This window comes from Daphnia pulicaria, chromosome 6, assembly GCF_021234035.1.
Source record: "Daphnia pulicaria isolate SC F1-1A chromosome 6, SC_F0-13Bv2, whole genome shotgun sequence".
Classification (NCBI taxonomy): domain Eukaryota; kingdom Metazoa; phylum Arthropoda; class Branchiopoda; order Diplostraca; family Daphniidae; genus Daphnia; species Daphnia pulicaria.
Genome location: NC_060918.1, coordinates 6,908,802 through 6,927,476, shown reverse-complemented (window position 1 = coordinate 6,927,476; position 18,675 = coordinate 6,908,802). Strand labels below are relative to the sequence as shown.

General features: G+C 36.2%; 25 pseudogenes; all 25 read right to left on the bottom strand.

Annotated features, from left to right (window-relative positions):
• Window positions 1-128: 128 nt before the first annotated feature.
• On the bottom strand, window positions 129-247 carry LOC124345588 (annotated as a pseudogene).
• Window positions 248-531: 284 nt separating this feature from the next.
• On the bottom strand, window positions 532-650 carry LOC124345841 (annotated as a pseudogene).
• A 284-nt stretch (window positions 651-934) lies between these two features.
• LOC124346393 lies at window positions 935-1,053 on the bottom strand (annotated as a pseudogene).
• Window positions 1,054-8,580: 7,527 nt separating this feature from the next.
• Window positions 8,581-8,699, bottom strand: LOC124346391 (annotated as a pseudogene).
• A 284-nt stretch (window positions 8,700-8,983) lies between these two features.
• LOC124344651 lies at window positions 8,984-9,102 on the bottom strand (annotated as a pseudogene).
• A 284-nt stretch (window positions 9,103-9,386) lies between these two features.
• Window positions 9,387-9,505, bottom strand: LOC124344650 (annotated as a pseudogene).
• A 284-nt stretch (window positions 9,506-9,789) lies between these two features.
• LOC124344649 lies at window positions 9,790-9,908 on the bottom strand (annotated as a pseudogene).
• Window positions 9,909-10,192: 284 nt separating this feature from the next.
• On the bottom strand, window positions 10,193-10,311 carry LOC124344673 (annotated as a pseudogene).
• Window positions 10,312-10,595: 284 nt separating this feature from the next.
• On the bottom strand, window positions 10,596-10,714 carry LOC124344796 (annotated as a pseudogene).
• Window positions 10,715-10,998: 284 nt separating this feature from the next.
• LOC124346390 lies at window positions 10,999-11,117 on the bottom strand (annotated as a pseudogene).
• A 284-nt stretch (window positions 11,118-11,401) lies between these two features.
• LOC124346389 lies at window positions 11,402-11,520 on the bottom strand (annotated as a pseudogene).
• A 283-nt stretch (window positions 11,521-11,803) lies between these two features.
• Window positions 11,804-11,922, bottom strand: LOC124344681 (annotated as a pseudogene).
• A 283-nt stretch (window positions 11,923-12,205) lies between these two features.
• LOC124346388 lies at window positions 12,206-12,324 on the bottom strand (annotated as a pseudogene).
• A 965-nt stretch (window positions 12,325-13,289) lies between these two features.
• Window positions 13,290-13,408, bottom strand: LOC124344648 (annotated as a pseudogene).
• Window positions 13,409-13,692: 284 nt separating this feature from the next.
• On the bottom strand, window positions 13,693-13,811 carry LOC124346380 (annotated as a pseudogene).
• A 284-nt stretch (window positions 13,812-14,095) lies between these two features.
• On the bottom strand, window positions 14,096-14,214 carry LOC124346369 (annotated as a pseudogene).
• Window positions 14,215-15,179: 965 nt separating this feature from the next.
• Window positions 15,180-15,298, bottom strand: LOC124345666 (annotated as a pseudogene).
• Window positions 15,299-15,582: 284 nt separating this feature from the next.
• On the bottom strand, window positions 15,583-15,701 carry LOC124345262 (annotated as a pseudogene).
• A 284-nt stretch (window positions 15,702-15,985) lies between these two features.
• Window positions 15,986-16,104, bottom strand: LOC124346357 (annotated as a pseudogene).
• A 284-nt stretch (window positions 16,105-16,388) lies between these two features.
• LOC124345665 lies at window positions 16,389-16,507 on the bottom strand (annotated as a pseudogene).
• A 284-nt stretch (window positions 16,508-16,791) lies between these two features.
• On the bottom strand, window positions 16,792-16,910 carry LOC124345259 (annotated as a pseudogene).
• Window positions 16,911-17,194: 284 nt separating this feature from the next.
• LOC124346003 lies at window positions 17,195-17,313 on the bottom strand (annotated as a pseudogene).
• Window positions 17,314-17,597: 284 nt separating this feature from the next.
• LOC124345728 lies at window positions 17,598-17,716 on the bottom strand (annotated as a pseudogene).
• Window positions 17,717-17,998: 282 nt separating this feature from the next.
• On the bottom strand, window positions 17,999-18,117 carry LOC124344682 (annotated as a pseudogene).
• Window positions 18,118-18,400: 283 nt separating this feature from the next.
• LOC124346142 lies at window positions 18,401-18,519 on the bottom strand (annotated as a pseudogene).
• Window positions 18,520-18,675: the final 156 nt, after the last annotated feature.

Here is an 18,675-nt window from a genome sequence, read left to right as displayed (position 1 = left end):
ATCATTCCTATAGATGAATTGAACCTATCCCTGTGTCATTGAAATTTTTGATCTACGAATTTGGACTGGTAACCATCGTGATTGAAAAAAAATTTCAAGAAATTTGTTATTGAAAACAAACTATTCATCGCCAACGACATTCCGTATTCCCAAGCGGTCACCCTTCCAAGTACTAACGGGACTCGACGTAACTTAACTTCTGGGAGCTGACGAGACCAGGTGCGTTCTACGTGATGTGGCCGTTGACATTCAAAAATGAAAATTTACCCTCCAAGTCCCAATGGATGAATAGAAAATCACTTCAAAGTGATTGAAATGTTTGTTCATTGAATTCGGACCGGTAACCATCGCGAATAAAAAAACGCGATAAACTTTGAAAAACTCTCAATGGAATTCATCCAGAATCATTCCTATAGATGAATTGAACCTATCCCTGTGTCATTGAAATTTTTGATCTACGAATTTGGACTGGTAACCATCGTGATTGAAAAAAAATTTCAAGAAATTTGTTATTGAAAACAAACTATTCATCGCCAACGACATTCCGTATTCCCAAGTGGTCACCCTTCCAAGTACTAACGGGACTCGACGTAACTTAACTTCTTGGAGCTGACGAGACCAGGTGCGTTCTACGTGATATGGCCGTTGACATTCAAAAATGAAAATTTACCCTCCCAGTCCCAATGGATGAATAGAAAATCACTTCAAAGTGATAGAAATGTTTGTTAATTGAATTTGGACTGGTAACCATCGCGAATAAAAAAACGCGATAAACTTTGAAAAACTCTCAATGGAATTCATCCAGAATCATTCCTATAGATGAATTGAACCTATCCCTGTGTCATTGAAATTTTTGATCTACGAATTTGGACTGGTAACCATCGTGATTGAAAAAAAATTTCAAGAAATTTGTTATTGAAAACAAACTATTCATCGCCAACGACATCCCGTATTCCCAAGCGGTCACCCTTCCAAGTACTAACGGGACTCGACGTAACTTAACTTCTGGGAGCTGACGAGACCAGGTGCGTTCTACGTGATATGGCCGTTGACATTCAAAAATGAAAATTTACCCTCCCAGTCCCAATGGATGAATAGAAAATCACTTCAAAGTGATGCAAACAATGAAATGTTTGTTCATTGAATTTGGACTGGTAACCCAACATGTCCTCTCCGACTTAAGACAAGTCTTTGTCCAAATCTTTTCATGTAACAGACAAAGACATGTCTTAAGTTTTCCTTATTTTTATTACATTGCCTCCTTATATTTGTGATACATTAATTTTATCCCTTTTCAATTCACAGCATAAACGTCCAAACGTTTATATTTCCTTTCATAATTTTCTTAAAAAAAATTCTGTTTTAATGGTATGGTTGACATAAAAAATTACAGACATAGACATGTCTTAAGTTTTCCTTATTTTTATTACATTGCCTCCTTATATTTGTTATACATTTATTTTATCCCTTTTCAATTCACAGCATAAACGTCCAAACGTTTATATTCCCTTTCATAATTTTCTAAAAAAATTTCGGTTTTAATGGTATGGGTGACATTAAAAAATTTCAGACAAAGACATGTCTTAAGTTTTCCTTATTTTTATTACATTGCCTCCTTATATTTGTTATACATTTATTTTATCCCTTTTCAATTCACAGCATAAACGTCCAAACGTTTATATTCCCTTTCATAATTTTCTAAAAAATTTTCTGTTTTAATAGTATGGGTGGCATAAAATATTTCAGACAAAGCCATGTCTTAAGTTTTCCTTATTTTTATTACATTGCCTCCTTATATTTGTTATACATTTATTTTATCCCTTTTCAATTCACAGCATAAACGTCCAAACGTTTATATTTCCTTTCATAATTTTCTAAAAAATTTTCTGTTTTAATGGTATGGGTGACATAAAAAATTTCAGACACAGCCTTATCTTAAGTCGCAGAGCATGTTGAGGGTTGCACATTTTGAGAATTTTTTTTCTTTTTATCTTAGTATTTCTTTAAAAAACTTAAACCTTAGCGTAAAGCAATTATCAAGTTTACTTCAAGATTTGAAAAAAATTTTTTTTTAAAATTCTTCCCATTTTCATTGTTGGAGCTTGGATACGCTGCTTAAAAAGTCGGTAAATTTTTAATGTGTAGATATTCACACATGGCCTCCGGCGGTAAATTTGCAGGGTAGAGGTTGTGTTATATTGACTCCGGCGGTAAATTTGCAGGATAGAGGATATTAACGTTAAGCCTCCGGCGGTAAATTAGTAGTGTAGAATTTTTCACGCATTGATTCCGGCTGTTTTTTTTCAATATGTATATTCTTTAATTTTACTGTTTAGTTTTGTGTAAAAATTTTTTTTTTTTCGCCAAATTTTGACTTGTCTGAGTCATGGCTAACAAAAGCATCCGTAAAAAAAATTTATCCTTATAAAAAAAAGGCTATCACATCAATCGAACCATGAATCTCTTCATTACCACGCCAGTGCTGTAACCATTATGCTATTTCAGATTAAATTTAACTATTTAAAAAATATATATATTTTTTTGCGTCAACGCCGTGTTTTTTGCGTGAAAAATTTTCTATCACGATATATCGTCGGGACCGCACCTTGGCTGCACGTATCCATCCCCTGACACGCCGTTATTCACGATAAACGATGTAAACGGGAGTGGGCTTGAACCACCATACTTGACATCTTAAAGCCAGAGCCATAGCCATTACACCGTCAGCTGCTAAAATTGTGTAACCTTTGCTAGATTCAATTGGCCTCCGGCGGTAAATTTGTAGGGTAGAGATGTTCACGCATTGCCTGACATAGGATATTCACGCTTGGCCTCCGGCGGTAAATTTGTAGGGTAGAGAAATCCCGCACGACCTCCGGCGGTAAATTCGCAGTGTAGAGCGACATAGCCTCCGGCGGTATCCTTGTAAGATAGATGTGATGACGTATTGCCTCCGGTGGTAAGCTCGACCAATCACAGCGTGCGTTCACACCTACGGACAAACAAACAGACAGAAACACAAACAAACTCCTCCCCATTTTAGCCCTTTGCGCTTTATAGACAAGGGACTATTATATATAGCGCTACTAAGCGAAAGGTAAACGCGAAGATTACATATTTGCGATATATTTTATATCCAGCCAGATTTATTTTAGATATATTTTATTTATGAGAAAATTTATGAATGCTGAAAGTTGTTTTAGATATATATATTCGTTTTAGATTTAGCGCTATATATTAAGCGCGCATGGCGCTAAAAAATAAATTGAAATTATCTTTCGCGCGATGATCTAAATGACGCGCAATTAATTCCATCATATTATAAAAGAGCGATATAAGCGCTAAAATAAATATTTAGCGCTACATATCATACAAACATAACGCGCATCGCAATCAAGTCAATTGCTCTAATAATTTATTTGTACTTAACTTGCGAACGAAGCGCTAAATTCGAAAATTTACGAAACGCACAAGCGCTGAAATAAATAGTTTGCGCTAATAAACGCGCATTGTATCAAATATTATTATGGGCGCGACAAGAAAAACGATTGCGGTGACTTGTCGGACGAGTACCGAACGCTTGTCCGTTATTTTAGTGCTTATCACGGATCCGGCCATCCATTATTTTAGCGCTAAGTGCCGCCCGTCTGCTCAGTGAACAAAAAAAACAAAGTCAAATATTTCGCGCTAGATCTATATTGCTATCTAAGCGAGCATGGCGCTAATAACGATTAATTTTTCCTTAACTTTTGAGGGATGCGATAAATTAATCGCAATCAAGTTTAATATAGTATAATTTATGAAACGAAGATAAACCGCTATAATAAATCTTTAGCTCGAAAAATTACGAAGTCAAATAGGCTAATTCATGCTAGATCTAGTGCTATGTAAGCGCGAATTGTGCTAATGTTTTTTTGATTAACTTGCGCACGTTGCGCTAAATTTATTCGAATTTATTTCATCCTATTATTTATGAAACGCGCAAGCACTGAAATAAATATTTAACGCTGCTTACCGCGCATCATAATCAAGTAAGCTAAATTTAACTGTCGCACTTCTGGCAAATTTCCGGCTGAAATAAATTGCGCCAAATTTTGAGCATCACACGTTACTTTATCGCTAAGCGTCGCCTGTCCACTCTTTCAGAAGCTCACTCCATGAAAATAATTACGTTAAATATTTCGCGCTAGATTTCTCGCTAATAAGCGTGCATGACGCTTATGATTTAATTAAGATTAACTTACGCACATTTTGCTATTTATTGTTATTTATTATTCTTCGTCATGAATTTTATCATAATATTAAAGAAAAAATTCAATTCTATTAAAAAAATTAATTCATATAGCTACTTAACGCGCATCGAATTAAAGTAAATACAACGGAAGCACATCCCGCAAAGTTTGGGCTGAAATTTATTGCGGTAATATTTCGCCGTTTTATTCCGGGATTGCAGTACTGCCCCTTTGCGACTACATGAACCACATGTGTGTCGTTGCAAGCAAGCGGTAGTCTCACTAGTCTGGCCAGCACGGAATTTAAGGGTAAAATATTATTTTTAGCACTTGCTCGTTTCTTAAATTTTATGATGATATTTATCGTGCGCTATTTAGCTTATCACAAGCAAGTTATCCAGATCATTAGTGCAATGCGCGCTTATGAGCTAGATCTAGCACGATATTTTTGAATTAATTATTTGCGCGGAGTGAGCCGCCTAAAACAGTATAGACAGGTGGTCTTCGCTCAGAAACGGACATTAGCGCTAAAAAAGTCAAATAATTCGTGCTAGATCTAGCGCTATGTCGCCTGTCCGCTATTTCAGGCTGCTGGCAAAGCGGAAATAACAGCATACACTTTTAAACGCGTAGTAGGCTTCTAATAATTTACTTGTGCTTCACTATAGCACGCGATGCCGGATGCGCTATACTTTATCGAAAATCCATTTCGTCAGATTTATTACGAAACGCGAAAGCGATTAAATAAATATGTTATTGCGCTACCTAACGCGCATCGCACTAAAATTTATTAAACAGGCGAGACAAGGAAAACGATTGTGGCGACAGCGGTCAGACGAGTAGCACACGCACCCGTCCGTTATTTAAGCGTAATCGTCGCCCATCCCGTTCTTGGCGGCTCACTGCACGAAAAATAACGAAGTCAATTATTTCGAGCAAGAATTAGGGCTATCTTTCTTAGCGCTCATGGGGCTTATGATTTATTTGTGCTTAACTTTTGCGGGATGCGCTAGACGTAGCGCTATCAAGTTCATTATATAATTTACGAAACCCAGATATCCAGGTAAAAAAATATTTAGCGCGAAATATAGATTAGTCAAATATTTCGCGCTAGATCTAGACTGGATCTTGCGCGATGTAAGCTCGCATTGCGCTTGTCATTTACTTGTAATAAACTTGTGCACGATAAGCAAAATTTAGCGCGGTTATTTTCATTATTTTATTAGCGAAACACGCAAGCGCTAAATTAAATATTCTGCGCTACTTAAGGCTAACGCACATCGCATTTAAGTAAATTCAACAAGCGCGCTTCTCGCAAATTTTGGTTTTAAATTATAATTTGTTTTATTTATTGAGTAGCGAGGTCTCTCGGCCGTAAAGAAAAGCCGTCAACGACGGGTAGCCGATCAACCGGGACAGATCGACCGTCGTGAAACCCATAATCGGACTAATCTGTGTACGTGTCGTCGCCAGCAAGTGAATTTTATGGTTAAAATATTAGCGGGATAAATTTCATATGATGAGAGAGCTCGTTTAGTGTGATGCGCGTTAAGTAGCGCACAAAATTTTTTTAATCGCGCGTAAGTTATTAAGAAGAAAAAAATTAGCGCAAGCGCTAAAATGGCGAACCGGCCCGCAATAATCGCTAAAAATAGACATGCGCGTGACTGTACATTTCTATACAGGCCAATAGATCAAATTACAGGCGCTCTTTTAGCCTATGTGTATGCGTCTGCAAGATGCGCAAAATTTAGCGCCATTAATTTCAAGCCAAAATTTACGAGAAGTGCGCCCGTTCATTTTACTTAAATGCGATGTGCGTTAAGTGGCGCTAAGCGTTTCGTAAATTATATGTGAAATGTATTGCACAGAATTTAGCGCATCGCGCGTGCGTTAATCTCAATTAAATCATTTTCGACAAGCGCGCTTACATAGCGCTAGATCTAGCACGAAATATTTGACTTATCGATTTTTCGCTGAAAATATTTATTTTAGCTGGTTCTCCTCGTTTCGTAAATGCTATCAATGAACTTAATTGCGCTACGTTTAGCGCAATTCACAAAATTTAAACAAAATGCAATCATTATCGCCACGCACGCTTAGATTTGTGCTAGATCTAGCACAAAATATTCAACGAAACTGTTTATTGCTGTGCGAGCCGCTTAAAACAGATGACGGATTTCGCTTAGCGCTAAAATAACGGACGGACCCGCAATAAGCACTAAAATAATGAACGATCGTGCGCTACTCGTCTGCCCCGTGACCGCAATCGTATTCGTTGTCGCGTCCGTTTAATTCAATCGTGCGTGAATATCTTATGTCAGGCAATGCTTGAACATCTCTACCCTACAAATTTACCGCCGGAGGCCAATTGAATCTAGCAAAGGTTACACAATCACAGCAGCTGACGGTGTAGTGGCTATGGCTCTGGTTTTAAGATGTCAAGTATGGTGGTTCAAGCCCACTCCCGCCTACATCAATTATCGTGAATAACGGCGTTTCAGGGGATGGGTACGCGCAGCCAAGATGTGGTACCGACGATATATCGTCATAGAAAATTTTTCACGTAAAAAACACGGCGTTGACGCAAAACAATATATATATTTTTTAAATGATGATATTTGTAATCTGTAATAGCATAATGGTTATAGCACCGGCTTAGTAATAAAGAGTTTGATGGTTCATTTTCAGTTATAGTCTTACTTTTTATAAGGATAAATTTTTTTTTACTGATGCTTTTTTGTTAGCCATGACTCAGACAAGTCAAAATTTCGCGAAAAAAAAATTTTTACACAAAACTAAACAGTAAAATTAAAGAATATACATATTGAAAAAAAAACAGCCGGAAGCAATGCGTGAAAAATTCTACACTACTAATTTACCGCCGGAGGCAAAGCGTTAATATCCTCTATCCTGCAAATTTACCGCCGGAGTCAATATAACAAAACCTCTACCCTGCAAATTTTACCGCCGGAGGCCATTTGTGAATATCTACACATTAAAAATTTACCGACTTTTTAAGCAGCGTATCCAAGCTCCAACAATGAAAATGGGAAGAATTTTCAAAAAATGTTTTTTTTCAAATCTTGAAGTAAACTTGATAATTGCTTTACGCTAAGGTTTAAGTTTTTTAAAGAAATGCTAAGATAAAAAGAAAAAAAATTCTCAAAATGTGCAACCCTCAACATGCTCTGCGACTTAAGATAAGGCTGTGTCTGAAATTTTTTATGTAACCCATACCATTGAAACAGAAATTTTTTTATAAAATTATGAAAGGGAATATAAACATTTGGACGTTTATGCTGTGAATTGAAAAGAGAAAAAATAAATGTATAACAAATATAAGGAGGCAGTGTAATAAAAATAAGAAAAACTTAAGACATGGCTTTGTCTGAATTTTTTTATGTCACCCATACCATTAAAACAGAATTTTTTTTATAAAATTATGAAAGGGAATATAAACGTTTAGATGTTTATGCTGTGAATTGAAAAGGGATAAAATAAATGTATAACAAATATAAGGAGGCAATGTAATAAAAATAAGGAAAACTTAAGACATGGCTTTGTCTGAAATTTTTTATGCCACCCATACTATTAAAACAGAAAATTTTTTAGAAAATTATGAAAGGGAATATAAACGTTTGGACGTTTATGCTGTGAATTGAAAAGGGATAAAATAAATGTATAACAAATATAAGGAGGCAATGTAATAAAAATAAGGAAAACTTAAGACATGTCTTTGTCTGACATTTTTTAATGTCACCCATACCATTAAAACCGAAATTTTTTTAGAAAATTATGAAAGGGAATATAAACGTTTGGACGTTTATGCTGTGAATTGAAAAGGGATAAAATAAATGTATAACAAATATAAGGAGGCAATGTAATAAAAATAAGGAAAACTTAAGACATGTCTTTGTCTGAAATTTTTTATGTCACCCATACCATTAAAACAGAATTTTTTTTATAAAATTATGAAAGGGAATATAAACGTTTGGACGTTTATACTGTGAATTGAAAAGGGATAAAATAAATGTATAACAAATATAAGGAGGCAATGTAATAAAAATAAGGAAAACTTAAGACATGTCTTTGTCTGTTACATGAAAAGTTTCAGACAAAGCCTTGTCTTAAGTCGGAGAGGATATGTTGGACTGGTAACCATCGCGAATAAAAAAACGCGATAAACTTTGAAAAACTCTCAATGGAATTCATCCAGAATCATTCCTATAGATGAATTGAACCTATCCCTGTGTCATTGAAATTTTTGATCTACGAATTTGGACTGGTAACCATCGTGATTGAAAAAAAATTTAAAGAAATTTGTTATTGAAAACAAACTATTCATCGCCAACGACATCCCGTATTCCCAAGCGGTCACCCTTCCAAGTACTAACGGGACTCGACGTAACTTAACTTCTGGGAGCTGACGAGACCAGGTGCGTTCTACGTGATATGGCCGTTGACATTCAAAAATGAAAATTTACCCTCCCAGTCCCAATGGATGAATAGAAAATTACTTCAAAATGATTGAAATGTTTGTTCATTGAATTCGGACTGGTAATCATCGCGAATAAAAAAACGCGATAAACTTTGAAAAACTCTCAATGGAATTCATCCAGAATCATTCATATAGATGAATTGAACCTATCCCTGTGTCATTGAAATTTTTGATCTACGAATTTGGACTGGTAACCATCGTGATTGAAAAAAAATTTAAAGAAATTTGTTATTGAAAACAAACTATTCATCGCCAACGACATCCCGTATTCCCAAGCGGTCACCCTTCCAAGTACTAACGGGACTCGACGTAACTTAACTTCTGGGAGCTGACGAGACCAGGTGCGTTCTACGTGATATGGGCGTTGACATTCAAAAATGAAAATTTACCCTCCCAGTCCCAATGGATGAATAGAAAATTACTTCAAAATGATTGAAATGTTTGTTCATTGAATTCGGACTGGTAATCATCGCGAATAAAAAAACGCGATAAACTTTGAAAAACTCTCAATGGAATTCATCCAGAATCATTCCTATAGATGAATTGAACCTATCCCTGTGTCATTGAAATTTTTGATCTACGAATTTGGACTGGTAACCATCGTGATTGAAAAAAAATTTAAAGAAATTTGTTATTGAAAACAAACTATTCATCGCCAACGACATCCCGTATTCCCAAGCGGTCACCCTTCCAAGTACTAACGGGACTCGACGTAACTTAACTTCTGGGAGCTGACGAGACCAGGTGCGTTCTACGTGATATGGGCGTTGACATTCAAAAATGAAAATTTACCCTCCCAGTCCCAATGGATGAATAGAAAATTACTTCAAAATGATTGAAATGTTTGTTCATTGAATTCGGACTGGTAATCATCGCGAATAAAAAAACGCGATAAACTTTGAAAAACTCTCAATGGAATTCATCCAGAATCATTCCTATAGATGAATTGAACCTATCCCTGTGTCATTGAAATTTTTGATCTACGAATTTGGACTGGTAACCATCGTGATTGAAAAAAAATTTAAAGAAATTTGTTATTGAAAACAAACTATTCATCGCCAACGACATCCCGTATTCCCAAGCGGTCACCCTTCCAAGTACTAACGGGACTCGACGTAACTTAACTTCTGGGAGCTGACGAGACCAGGTGCGTTCTACGTGATATGGGCGTTGACATTCAAAAATGAAAATTTACCCTCCCAGTCCCAATGGATGAATAGAAAATTACTTCAAAATGATTGAAATGTTTGTTCATTGAATTCGGACTGGTAATCATCGCGAATAAAAAAACGCGATAAACTTTGAAAAACTCTCAATGGAATTCATCCAGAATCATTCCTATAGATGAATTGAACCTATCCCTGTGTCATTGAAATTTTTGATCTACGAATTTGGACTGGTAACCATCGTGATTGAAAAAAAATTTAAAGAAATTTGTTATTGAAAACAAACTATTCATCGCCAACGACATCCCGTATTCCCAAGCGGTCACCCTTCCAAGTACTAACGGGACTCCACGTAACTTAACTTCTGGGAGCTGACGAGACCAGGTGCGTTCTACGTGATATGGGCGTTGACTTTCAAAAATGAAAATTTACCCTCCCAGTCCCAATGGATGAATAGAAAATTACTTCAAAATGATTGAAATGTTTGTTCATTGAATTCGGACTGGTAATCATCGCGAATAAAAAAACGCGATAAACTTTGAAAAACTCTCAATGGAATTCATCCAGAATCATTCCTATAGATGAATTGAACCTATCCCTGTGTCATTGAAATTTTTGATCTACGAATTTGGACTGGTAACCATCGTGATTGAAAAAAAATTTAAAGAAATTTGTTATTGAAAACAAACTATTCATCTCCAACGACATCCCGTATTCCCAAGCGGTCACCCTTCCAAGTACTAACGGGACTCGACGTAACTTAACTTCTGGGAGCTGACGAGACCAGGTGCGTTCTACGTGATATGGCCGTTGACATTCAAAAATGAAAATTTACCCTCCCAGTCCCAATGGATGAATAGAAAATTACTTCAAAATGATTGAAATGTTTGTTCATTGAATTCGGACTGGTAATCATCGCGAATAAAAAAACGCGATAAACTTTGAAAAACTCTCAATGGAATTCATCCAGAATCATTCCTATAGATGAATTGAACCTATCCCTGTGTCATTGAAATTTTTGATCTACGAATTTGGACTGGTAACCATCGTGATTGAAAAAAAATTTAAAGAAATTTGTTATTGAAAACAAACTATTCATCGCCAACGACATCCCGTATTCCCAAGCGGTCACCCTTCCAAGTACTAACGGGACTCGACGTAACTTAACTTCTGGGAGCTGACGAGACCAGGTGCGTTCTACGTGATATGGCCGTTGACATTCAAAAATGAAAATTTACCCTCCCAGTCCCAATGGATGAATAGAAAATTACTTCAAAATGATTGAAATGTTTGTTCATTGAATTCGGACTGGTAATCATCGCGAATAAAAAAACGCGATAAACTTTGAAAAACTCTCAATGGAATTCATCCAGAATCATTCATATAGATGAATTGAACCTATCCCTGTGTCATTGAAATTTTTGATCTACGAATTTGGACTGGTAACCATCGTGATTGAAAAAAAATTTAAAGAAATTTGTTATTGAAAACAAACTATTCATCGCCAACGACATCCCGTATTCCCAAGCGGTCACCCTTCCAAGTACTAACGGGACTCGACGTAACTTAACTTCTGGGAGCTGACGAGACCAGGTGCGTTCTACGTGATATGGCCGTTGACATTCAAAAATGAAAATTTACCCTCCCAGTCCCAATGGATGAATAGAAAATCACTTCAAAGTGATTGAAATGTTTGTTCATTGAATTTGGACTGGTAACCATCGCGAATAAAAAACGCGATAAACTTTGAAAAACTCTCAATGGAATTCATCCAGAATCATTCCTATAGATGAATTGAACCTATCCCTGTGTCATTGAAATTTTTGATCTACGAATTTGGACTGGTAACCATCGTGATTGAAAAAAAATTTCAAGAAATTTGTTATTGAAAACAAACTATTCATCGCCAACGACATCCCGTATTCCCAAGCGGTCACCCTTTCAAGTACTAACGGGACTCGACGTAACTTAACTTCTGGGAGCTGACGAGACCAGGTGCGTTCTACGTGATATGGCCGTTGACATTCAAAAATGAAAATTTACCCTCCCAGTCCCAATGGATGAATAGAAAATCACTTCAAAGTGATTGAAATGTTTGTTCATTGAATTCGGACTGGTAACCATCGCGAATAAAAAACGCGATAAACTTTGAAAAACTCTCAATGGAATTCATCCAGAATCATTCCTATAGATGAATTGAACCTATCCCTGTGTCATTGAAATTTTTGATCTACGAATTTGGACTGGTAACCATTGTGATTGAAAAAAAATTTAAAGAAATTTGTTATTGAAAACAAATTATTCATCGCCAACGACATCCCGTATTCCCAAGCGGTCACCCTTCCAAGTACTAACGGGACTCGACGTAACTTAACTTCTGGGAGCTGACGAGACCAGGTGCGTTCTACGTGATATGGCCGTTGACATTCAAAAATGAAAATTTACCCTCCCAGTCCCAATGGATGAATAGAAAATTACTTCAAAATGATTGAAATGTTTGTTCATTGAATTCGGACTGGTAATTAGCGATCCCACCCGAATTGCATTTGATTCGAATCGATTCGAATTGATTCGAATCGATTCAACTTGAATTGCGTTTTTTGAGATTTTTCGAATATTCAGTTCAACTCGAATTGGAAAAATCAAAATTCATATTCATTTGAATTGTGATACTTTTGGGTAAATATTCATGAAAATTTACCTGAATATTCATTTCCCGATTCATGAATATTCATTGTGAATATTCACGAATATTTGGGTCAATTCGTGTCAAATTTGACAAAATTTTTGCAAAGTTTGAATATTTTTAGTTTCAATTTCGACCGCTAGATGAGCCACCTCTTCGTATCGATAAACGAAGGTGATGGATATTGTTTGGGTACTTTCAAATGGACAAATATTCTATTATTATTGAATTATAACTAAATCCAGTCGATTTAAGTGATATTCTACTGCAATTACTTAAAACAGTTAAAATTATGGATGTTTTAGTGTAATATTTCTTGCCTAATAAAAGAAATTTTTTTTAAATTTTTTCTTGATTTCATTCGAATCGATTCGAATTCCATTCGAATTGATTCGAATTGAGTTTTTGTCAATTCAAATCAATTCAAATTCAACTCGAATTGTATTTTGAAATAAATTATTCAACTCAGATTGCGTGAAATACCTCGAATTGATTCGAGTGGGATCGCTACTGGTAATCATCGCGAATAAAAAAACGCGATAAACTTTGAAAAACTCTCAATGGAATTCATCCAGAATCATTCCTATAGATGAATTGAACCTATCCCTGTGTCATTGAAATTTTTGATCTACGAATTTGGACTGGTAACCATCGTGATTGAAAAAAAATTTCAAGAAATTTGTTATTGAAAACAAACTATTCATCGCCAACGACATCCCGTATTCCCAAGCGGTCACCCTTCCAAGTACTAACGGGACTCGACGTAACTTAACTTCTGGGAGCTGACGAGACCAGGTGCGTTCTACGTGATATGGGCGTTGACATTCAAAAATGAAAATTTACCCTCCCAGTCCCAATGGATGAATAGAAAATTACTTCAAAATGATTGAAATGTTTGTTCATTGAATTCGGACTGGTAATCATCGCGAATAAAAAAACGCGATAAACTTTGAAAAACTCTCAATGGAATTCATCCAGAATCATTCCTATAGATGAATTGAACCTATCCCTGTGTCATTGAAATTTTTGATCTACGAATTTGGACTGGTAACCATTGTGATTGAAAAAAAATTTAAAGAAATTTGTTATTGAAAACAAACTATTCATCGCCAACGACATCCCGTATTCCCAAGCGGTCACCCTTCCAAGTACTAACGGGACTCGACGTAACTTAACTTCTGGGAGCTGACGAGACCAGGTGCGTTCTACGTGATATGGCCGTTGACATTCAAAAATGAAAATTTACCCTCCCAGTCCCAATGGATGAATAGAAAATTACTTCAAAATGATTGAAATGTTTGTTCATTGAATTCGGACTGGTAATCATCGCGAATAAAAAAACGCGATAAACTTTGAAAAACTCTCAATGGAATTCATCCAGAATCATTCCTATAGATGAATTGAACCTATCCCTGTGTCATTGAAATTTTTGATCTACGAATTTGGACTGGTAACCATCGTGATTGAAAAAAAATTTAAAGAAATTTGTTATTGAAAACAAACTATTCATCGCCAACGACATCCCGTATTCCCAAGCGGTCACCCTTCCAAGTACTAACGGGACTCGACGTAACTTAACTTCTGGGAGCTGACGAGACCAGGTGCGTTCTACGTGATATGGCCGTTGACATTCAAAAATGAAAATTTACCCTCCCAGTCCCAATGGATGAATAGAAAATTACTTCAAAATGATTGAAATGTTTGTTCATTGAATTCGGACTGGTAATTAGCGATCCCACCCGAATTGCATTTGATTCGAATCGATTCGAATTGATTCGAATCGATTCAACTTGAATTGCGTTTTTTGAGATTTTTCGAATATTCAGTTCAACTCGAATTGGAAAAATCAAAATTCATATTCATTTGAATTGTGATACTTTTGGGTAAATATTCATGAAAATTTACCTGAATATTCATTTCCCGATTCATGAATATTCATTGTGAATATTCACGAATATTTGGGTCAATTCGTGTCAAATTTGACAAAATTTTTGCAAAGTTTGAATATTTTTAGTTTCAATTTCGACCGCTAGATGAGCCACCTCTTCGTATCGATAAACGAAGGTGATGGATATTGTTTGGGTACTTTCAAATGGACAAATATTCTATTATTATTGAATTATAACTAAATCCAGTCGATTTAAGTGATATTCTACTGCAATTACTTAAAACAGTTAAAATTATGGATGTTTTAGTGTAATATTTCTTGCCTAATAAAAGAAATTTTTTTTAAATTTTTTCTTGATTTCATTCGAATCGATTCGAATTCCATTCGAATTGATTCGAATTGAGTTTTTGTCAATTCAAATCAATTCAAATTCAACTCGAATTGTATTTTGAAATAAATTATTCAACTCAGATTGCGTGAAATACCTCGAATTGATTCGAGTGGGATCGCTACTGGTAATCATCGCGAATAAAAAAACGCGATAAACTTTGAAAAACTCTCAATGGAATTCATCCAGAATCATTCCTATAGATGAATTGAACCTATCCCTGTGTCATTGAAATTTTTGATCTACGAATTTGGACTGGTAACCATCGTGATTGAAAAAAAATTTAAAGAAATTTGTTATTGAAAACAAACTATTCATCGCCAACGACATTCCGTATTCCCAAGCGGTCACCCTTCCAAGTACTAACGGGACTCGACGTTACTTAACTTCTGGGAGCTGACGAGACCAGGTGCGTTCTACGTGATATGGCCGTTGACATTCAAAAATGAAAATTTACCCTCCCAGTCCCAATGGATGAATGGAAAATCACTTCAAAGTGATAGAAATGTTTGTTCATTGAATTTGGACTGGTAACCATCGCGAATAAAAAAACGCGATAAGCTTTGAAAAACTCTCAATGGAATTCATCCAGAATCATTCCTATAGATGAATTGAACCTATCCCTGTGTCATTGAAATTTTTGATCTACGAATTTGGACTGGTAACCATCGTGATTGAAAAAAAATTTCAAGAAATTTGTTATTGAAAACAAACTATTCATCGCCAACGACATTCCGTATTCCCAAGCGGTCACCCTTCCAAGTACTAACGGGACTCGACGTAACTTAACTTCTGGGAGCTGACGAGACCAGGTGCGTTCTACGTGATATGGGCGTTGACATTCAAAAATGAAAATTTACCCTCCCAGTCCCAATGGATGAATAGAAAATTACTTCAAAATGATTGAAATGTTTGTTCATTGAATTCGGACTGGTAATCATCGCGAATAAAAAAACGCGATAAACTTTGAAAAACTCTCAATGGAATTCATCCAGAATCATTCCTATAGATGAATTGAACCTATCCCTGTGTCATTGAAATTTTTGATCTACAAATTTGGACTGGTAACCATTGTGATTGAAAAAAAATTTAAAGAAATTTGTTATTGAAAACAAACTATTCATCGCCAACGACATCCCGTATTCCCAAGCGGTCACCCTTCCAAGTACTAACGGGACTCGACGTAACTTAACTTCTGGGAGCTGACGAGACCAGGTGCGTTCTACGTGATATGGCCGTTGACATTCAAAAATGAAAATTTACCCTCCCAGTCCCAATGGATGAATAGAAAATTACTTCAAAATGATTGAAATGTTTGTTCATTGAATTCGGACTGGTAATCATCGCGAATAAAAAAACGCGATAAACTTTGAAAAACTCTCAATGGAATTCATCCAGAATCATTCCTATAGATGAATTGAACCTATCCCTGTGTCATTGAAATTTTTGATCTACGAATTTGGACTGGTAACCATCGTGATTGAAAAAAAATTTAAAGAAATTTGTTATTGAAAACAAACTATTCATCGCCAACGACATTCCGTATTCCCAAGCGGTCACCCTTCCAAGTACTAACGGGACTCGACGTTACTTAACTTCTGGGAGCTGACGAGACCAGGTGCGTTCTACGTGATATGGCCGTTGACATTCAAAAATGAAAATTTACCCTCCCAGTCCCAATGGATGAATGGAAAATCACTTCAAAGTGATAGAAATGTTTGTTCATTGAATTTGGACTGGTAACCATCGCGAATAAAAAAACGCGATAAGCTTTGAAAAACTCTCAATGGAATTCATCCAGAATCATTCCTATAGATGAATTGAACCTATCCCTGTGTCATTGAAATTTTTGATCTACGAATTTGGACTGGTAACCATCGTGATTGAAAAAAAATTTCAAGAAATTTGTTATTGAAAACAAACTATTCATCGCCAACGACATTCCGTATTCCCAAGCGGTCACCCTTCCAAGTACTAACGGGACTCGACGTAGCTTAACTTCTAGGAGCTGACGAGACCAGGTGCGTTCTACGTGATATGGCCGTTGACATTCAAAAATGAAAATTTACCCTCCCAGTCCCAATGGATGAATAGAAAATTACTTCAAAGTGATTGAAATGTTTGTTCATTGAATTCGGACTGGTAACCATCGCGAATAAAAAAACGCGATAAACTTTGAAAAACTCTCAATGGAATTCATCCAGAATCATTCCTATAGATGAATTGAACCTATCCCTGTGTCATTGAAATTTTTGATCTACGAATTTGGACTGGTAACCATCGTGATTGAAAAAAAATTTCAAGAAATGTGTTATTGAAAACAAACTATTCATCGCCAACGACATTCCGTATTCCCAAGCGGTCACCCTTCCAAGTGCTAACGGGACTCGACGTAACTTAACTTCTGGAAGCTGACGAGACCAGGTGCGTTCTACGTGATATGGCCGTTGACATTCAAAAATGAAAATTTACCCTCCCAGTCCCAATGGATGAATAGAAAATCACTTCAAAGTGATAGAAATGTTTGTTCATTGAATTTGGACTGGTAACCATCGCGAATAAAAAAACGCGATAAACTTTGAAAAACTCTCAATGGAATTCATCCAGAATCATTCCTATAGATGAATTGAACCTATCCCTGTGTCATTGAAATTTTTGATCTACGAATTTGGACTGGTAACCATCGTGATTGAAAAAAAATTTAAAGAAATTTGTTATTGAAAACAAACTATTCATCGCCAACGACATTCCGTATTCCCAAGCGGTCACCCTTCCAAGTACTAACGGGACTCGACGTAACTTAACTTCTGGGAGCTGACGAGACCAGGTGCGTTCTACGTGATATGGCCGTTGAGATTCAAAAATGAAAATTTACCCTCCCAGTCCCAATGGATGAATAGAAAATCACTTCAAAGTGATTGAAATGTTTGTTCATTGAATTTGGACTGGTAACCATCGCGAAAAAAAACGCGATAAACTTTGAAAAACTCTCAATGGAATTCATCCAGAATCATTCCTATAGATGAATTGAACCTATCCCTGTGTCATTGAAATTTTTGATCTACGAATTTGGACTGGTAACCATCGTGATTGAAAAAAAATTTCAAGAAATTTGTTATTGAAAACAAACTATTCATCGCCAACGACATCCCGTATTCCCAAGCGGTCACCCTTCCAAGTACTAACGGGACTCGACGTAACTTAACTTCTGGGAGCCGACGAGACCAGGTGCGTTCTACGTGATATGGCCGTTGACATTCAAAAATGAAAATTTACCCTCCCATTCCCAATGGATGAATAGAAATTACTTCAAAGTGATTGAAATGTTTGTTCATTGAATTCGGACTGGTAACCATCGCGAATAAAAAAACGCGATAAACTTTGAAAAACTCTCAATGGAATTCATCCAGAATCATTCCTATAGATGAATTGAACCTATCCCTGTGTCATTGAAATTTTTGATCTACGAATTTGGACTGGTAACCATCGTGATTGAAAAAAAATTTCAAGAAATTTGTTATTGAAAACAAACTATTCATCGCCAACGACATTCCGTATTCCCAAGCGGTCAACCTTCCAAGTGCTAACGGGACTCGACGTAACTTAACTTCTGGAAGCTGACGAGACCAGGTGCGTTCTACGTGATATGGCCGTTGACATTCAAAAATGAAAATTTACCCTCCCAGTCCCAATGGATGAATAGAAAATCACTTCAAAGTGATAGAAATGTTTGTTCATTGAATTTGGACTGGTAACCATCGCGAATAAAAAAACGCGATAAACTTTGAAAAACTCTCAATGGAATTCATCCAGA